The 6,000-nt window shown below is 44.2% G+C and overlaps 1 long non-coding RNA gene across 2 annotated transcripts; it reads left to right on the top strand.

The window, feature by feature from the left end:
- The first annotated feature begins 860 nt into the window (after nt 1-860).
- Nucleotides 861-4,677, top strand: LOC122225207. 2 transcript variants are annotated; one of them, XR_006205150.1, is made up of 2 exons: nt 861-1,535; nt 4,090-4,677. It is a non-coding gene; the product is annotated as an uncharacterized LOC122225207 (long non-coding RNA). The 2 variants fall into 2 exon arrangements; XR_006205149.1 differs by having other exon boundaries at nt 861-2,831.
- The last annotated feature ends 1,323 nt before the right edge of the window (nt 4,678-6,000 follow it).

Below are 6,000 nucleotides of genomic sequence, written 5' to 3'. Positions count from 1 at the left end.
ACTTACAAGCTCTCCGTGGCATCCCACTGCTCATGGCATCAAGGCCAGAGTTTATCAACATTACTTACAAGGTTGTACAAGGGCTTGTTCCTATGGTCTCTCTGATCTCATCATGGATACCTCTCTTCACTCGCAGCCTCTGAGCCATGCTGCATGCCATGCTTCTTCCAACCAAAGAGGCTTAATCCAACCTTTGCCTTTGTCTGATATGGCCATCCCTAAATAACACTTATTCATCCTGTGACTCTGAACCCAAACACCACTTTCTCTGGGATGCTACTTTCCCTGACTGAACCAAATGCAGCCACCATGGGATTTCGGGGCACCATGAATGTCTCCTTCCTAACTCTTGCACTTGTCTTATACTTTTGTGCCTGGTTTTGTAATTATTGCTTGATATATATCTCCTACTAGACCCTAATCTCCGTGTGGGCAGGAACAAAGTCTGAATTTACTCTTCCACTTATCCCAGTGGCTACCCCAGCACTGCATGTCCTGTAAGTGGTTCGTGAAAGTGCAAATAGTCATTGAGTGAATAAAATTGTGTCCCTTTCTAGAATTGTTCCCCTTAAATGTCTCCTGATTACATTCTACCTGAAAGATACACCAGATCTTATCTGGGCTTGCCCTTAAATGATTCCCCATTGGCTGCAGGATAAAGTTAAGCCTCATGCCATACAAGCCCTGTCATGATCTTGACCATTCTCTGGGCTCATCTCTTGGCCTCACTGTTGGGAACTTTATGCTGTTGCAACCCAGGCCTCCTTCCTGTTTTTAGCACACATCATCCTATGTCATACCTTTGTTCCTTGTGCAGACTTCACTCAGATTCACTGACTGTTAACATTTCGCACATTTGCTTTCTCTCTCTGTCTATATGTGTATGTGTGAGTATATGTGCACTTGGGGGAGGATTTGAGAGTAAGTTGAAGCCATCGTGACACTTCGCTGCTGAGTATTTCAGCAACTGTCATCTAAGAATAAGGTCATTCTCCTCTATAACCACAACATAATTATCACACTTTGGAAATTTAGCATTAATAGAATACCATCATGCAGATTAAATTCATATTTTCCCAATTGTCTGAGTAATGAAATTTATAGCTCCTTGTTTTATTTTGTTTTGTTTTCCCTCATCCAGTTTTGCTCCTCCCCCATCCCCTGTTCTAGGTCTGGTTTGCTGCCTCTACTTCCTCATTTCCACTCTGATTTCAGAAAGGGCAGAAGTTTCAAGCTGTACATCAAAACCTGTTTCTTCTATCTGAGCACAGAGCTTGTCCTCATTCCGGGCGCCCTTTGAAGTTGGGTGTGTGCCTGTGTGGCCAACTTCTGATGGGTACAACCTTCAAGGTCAAGGTTTTTAAGAAGTAGAGAGATCTCATCTGCATTCTCTCCTTTTACCAGCTGAATGTGGACAATGAAGATAAGGCTCTAGGGAACAGTGGAGACACAAGATAGAAGGAGCCCTGCGTCTTCAAATCACTGGACAGAGGAAAGTGTCACGCCAACCAGGGACACATGCCTTGGGTTGTTAGGTGGGTAGAAATAAGTTTCTATTATGTTTGAGCCCTTATACAGCTGTGGATCTACTTGTTACAGCAGCCAGTATCACCAAATGAAGTTAAAGATCCTTCCGTGGGAAGGGAGTGGATGGATCTTCTCACCCAGAACCTCTTACCTCAGGGGAGAAAGAGCAGTGCAGGGGAGGCTCGGATGTCACAGGCCGGGAAACAGGTAGTCCCAGGAGCTAAAGCCCTGGGACAGAGAAGGAACACCACTAGATACAGGAGCTCAGCCCACAGGAACTCCAGTCCCGGGTCTCTGTCTTCCAACTTCTATGCATGCTTGTGTCTAACTATGCCTTTGTGCAATGAGGAGTCCATTTCTTAAGTTGTACCAGAGAAATTAGTCAACCCAGCGGCTTTTTTCTAAATGCAGAAAACTAACAAAATAGAGAAAATCCATAAAAGTTTGCTTTGACAATATGAAGATAATATAAACAAAGAATTACAGCCATTATGTGAACTTCTCATTTTGTCTAGTTACTATGCAGCACAATAAGAAGACTTATCATTAAATATGTCAGATTTGCTTTGTTGTCAGTTTTTTTGATCACGACGCCAAACTTTCATCTTGAATGTACAGCCTGCATTGTTCATGCTGCAGCTCACAGCTTAACAAACTAGAGTCAAACTCACTATCCTCTATCATAAACAGCTTTATGGCTGAGTAAAATTTGAGAACATTTCATCAGTATTTACGTTTTATGGGTTTTGTCAACTTGCTTTAATTTTCGACCGTGTGGACTGAATTAGAAAGATGCTAAGCAGTGAGACTGTTGCTGAGCCAGAGATCTGAGGCTTTCGAGGGATCCTTTGGTCTTAGCAAAGCCTGGCTGCTTCATGCCACACTCCTGGTCGGTCAGACCAGGCTGAGGTTTGCCCATCAGTCTGACTTTGCTTCCAAGACCTCCACATCTGCTTACATTAAATTAATTGTATATATTACTTGCAATATTGTATATATTAAGTGCATAATAATATACCAACGTTATTAAAGTGTTCTGGCAAAACTACTCTATGTGAACAGAGGAAAATATCACAGTCCAATACCAGATGATGTTAATAAAATAATAATAACAGCATCCAACACTTACTGAGCAGATACTATGTGCCAGGTACTGCCCTAACTGTTTTCCAGCTTAATGAATGTTTACAGTAATCCCAGGAGGGAGGAAGAGTGGCTCATTACTTCCTCACATAAATTTTGAGACAATACAGAACTTCCCAAAGTCACAAAGCCTGGCTAGCTAGGGCTAACCCATAAATGAGGTAAGTAACCTTACTCACTCCTTCCAACTTCTCTTTTACTACACTTTCTCCTTTACTACATCTTGAGAAAATACCAGTCCTGGCTTAGGTGAAAGGGAGAGGGAGGGGGATTTGTATTCACTGCTCCTCACTGTTCATTGAAAACTTGGGGAGTGTTGACATTGTTGTGGGTTGAGGTAGGAGAGTTCATATCGCACCTGTTCAACAATGATATATTCAACAAATGTATATTGTATTCAACATGTATATATAAGATAAATATAACACACACACACATAAAACAAATATATGTACATATATATTGCTGGGTGCTGAGGACAACCTTGTTCTCAACAAGCTTATGATTTCCTTGGGGAAGGCTGAAGGGTGAACAATTACAATACACTGGAAAAGTGCTGTGATGACAGGAGTGTGGGCCTCTGTGGGAAGGAACCTCTAACCCAAATTTAAGGGCAAATGGGGAAGGCTTCCTGGAGAAAGAGGCATCTATGCTGAGACCTATAGGACAGGAGGGAACAAAACAAGAGAAGAAAGAAGGCAAGAAAAGAGAGTTCCAGGCTGCGGAAGCAGCACCACACTAGCCGTCTGTACCAGGAGAGATGGTTACATACGGCCCATTGACACTACACTGGCTTCACCAGATGAAGCGCTAAACAGCCCTTTCCAGAAAGTTTCTCCTCTCTACTACAGGGCCTGATTTTCTCGACATTGATCCATTGACAAATGTTTCTATCAATAAACCAATCAGATTTATTATTTACTACACAGAAGGCACCGGGTGAGGCCTAGAGGAGACTTCCAAGAGCTCTGAAACTCTGCTTCTATTTTCAGAGTTTACTGAGTGTGGGTTTGGAACACTCTCAGAGGGAAAAAAAAAAAAGAGAGAGAGGGAGAGAGAGAGAAATTTAATAGTAATCCAGACATCAAAGGAGGAGGAAGAATGATAGGAGGCTGAAACACTCAGCCTGGCTTTAGACCCTCACTCAGCCACACCCTCACTATGCACGCATGCTTGAGCTACTCAACCTTTCTGAACTCCGGCTCCCCATTCATCGAGTGGGAAAAATAAAAGGTCCCTTTCAGGAAGATGGCAGGGATTAAATAGGGACCGCCTGTACAGCACCTAGCATGCTGCCCAGCACAGAGCAAGCTCTCGATAAATGTCTTAACGATGATCATATTATTATAATTTCCGTTAACTCGCCCCATAAATACTTGGGTGCCTCCTCCGTGGTGCCTCTTGTACTTTTTATTTCAGGACTCCTGGGTTCATGACACACCAACCATCACCCCAGCACCCGACTCCTCTTCTTCCATTGGACTCTGCCCTCAAGCCTGCAGCATATAGCCAAAGAAACACAACTCATGAGCCCTGGGGAAGCTGGTTCGCCTGTCTAGAAGCCGTCCTCAAAGTCTCCTGGGCACTTCCCCAAGTCTCCCCGGCCTGTTTGTCTCTGCACACACAGATTGCTTTCTCCTGACCGCTTGCAGCCCTGTCTTTACTTGGCCATTAATTGTACATCATCCCTGACATCTTTTACCGTGTTCTGCTATATTTTTATTTATTATTGATTCTACACATGCCTAACATTTGCTAAGTCCAAACCATGTGCTGACAGCACTTAGCAATGGTCTTGCTGAAGGGATAAAAGACTATTAAATTGGGTTGAAACATCTAGTTTTAAACCGTTATAGAGTGCATGCTCAAACAGAATCAGGAACCAAAGGCATATTTGTTTAAAACAAAAAAACAAAAAACAAAAAATGCTAGCATCTAGTCAATTACCCAGTAAAAAACAAGACTCATGTGAGAGTTTTAAAATAACAACACTGAAGGCAACTCTTATTTATTTGTTTGTTTGTTTAATTCATGGATGATGGTGAGGAGGTCTCCTGTGTTTTTAACCCCGGTGCCTGGGGCAACCGGAGCACCATTCGGAGAGGCTGGAGGATGACAGGAAAGCAGGTATGATGGTGATGGTGAGACACAGTAAGTTTAAGTTGCAGACAAGTTAATTTCAAGGCCATAGTAGGCCACACAGGTGAAAATGTCCAATCAAGCAGCTGGCAGTCTGGGAATGGAGTTGAGGAGAGAGGACAGGGCAGAAGTGGATAGAGGCATCCTTCCCAGAAGAGATGGCCACACTTTAAGCAGAAGTCTTTTGGTGCCAGACATCCAAGGAAGGGGCACACATTTACCAGGGTGAGTAACACATCGCCAGGCCTCCTTGGACTTCTTTGCCCAAATTGGAGAAAACTGACTGAGACCCAAGAGGTCTGGGGCTAAAGCCCCGGGGACTTACCTTTGAATTTTCCTGTTCTATCTTAAAACATCCTGTGAATTTTCCATTCCACTCCACAATACACAAATAATATTTTAAATTACTTTTGAGTAAAACTGACTGTGATGGATGACAGGTGGCATTTAGCCTGTGGCTTCACATAGGACAAATTATCCCAGGCATAAGAGGGAGTTCACACTTCAGCTTGAAAAGCAAGGCATTCAGCAAGGAGCCAAGTGTTTGTTTTTGCTTTTGTGTTTTTCCCCCTCTTTGGCAGGGATCAGATCATGAGATTGGCTAGCCAATTAGCAGGGCAAGCATGGGAGTGAGTGGAACCCCAGACAGGGAAGTTTTGATGAGGGTGAGGCCATCAGGAAAGGTCTGGTTGCTGAAAGGGTACGTAGCTGAAGGGATTGCCTGAGTTACATCACGTTTTGGGGCCTTACTGGACAGACTGAGGGATGCCAGAAGGGAGAATGAAGTGTTGGGATCCTGGGTCTTGGCAGTGTTATTGACCATAAGTGGAAGGGGAGGGAGAATGACCGGGGCTAGGCCTTCAGGGCGCTGTTTGCTTTGGGGCTATGTGAACCAAGGACTCTAGAAGGTTCTCTGCAGGGCCACTAACAGGCTGAGATTTCTCTCCAGACTGGAAACAGATTGCTGGAGCTTCCGTCCCACGGCATATTTCACTAACAGATTGGGTGCGATCTTCCCTGAGATGGGGGTGTTTCAAAAGCAGAGGAGGAAAGGGAAGCTGGAAGTGGGGGAAGGCAGCCTTCAGCTTCAGTGTGGCTTCAGGACAGTTCTTGCAGATGTGGGCAGACCGACAACTGCCGGTTCTCTGAGCCTCTGGAGATTTAGCAAACCTGGGACGAAGGTGGGGGCAA

The sequence above is a fragment of the Panthera leo genome, chromosome A1 (assembly GCF_018350215.1).
Source record: "Panthera leo isolate Ple1 chromosome A1, P.leo_Ple1_pat1.1, whole genome shotgun sequence".
In the NCBI taxonomy this organism is placed as follows: Eukaryota; Metazoa; Chordata; class Mammalia; order Carnivora; family Felidae; genus Panthera; species Panthera leo.
Note: the sequence above shows the minus strand (reverse complement) of the source record. Positions and strands in the feature narration are given on the sequence as shown.